Source organism: Amphimedon queenslandica, unplaced genomic scaffold (genome assembly GCF_000090795.2).
Source record: "Amphimedon queenslandica unplaced genomic scaffold, v1.1 AMPQUscaffold_9732, whole genome shotgun sequence".
In the NCBI taxonomy this organism is placed as follows: domain Eukaryota; kingdom Metazoa; phylum Porifera; class Demospongiae; order Haplosclerida; family Niphatidae; genus Amphimedon; species Amphimedon queenslandica.
This window is the reverse complement of record NW_003549996.1, coordinates 1974-2207: the sequence shown is the minus strand read 5'-3', so window position 1 is coordinate 2207 and position 234 is coordinate 1974.

Genomic DNA, 234 nt, shown 5'->3' with positions numbered 1-234 from the left:
CAAATACAGATATATAGAAAGTTGAAAACCACTGCAATAGCTACAATTTACATATACATCAAGAATTATAAGCTATACTCATGGATACAACAATGCTAAACACACACAAACACATAGCTAGGCTACTTGCTGGGACCTTTAATACCTTAGAAAAATTTTCCCTTTTCTCCTACAGCAATGAAATTTTTGCAGAATAACAGGCATATATAATACTAATAAGCTACCTTGTAAGTG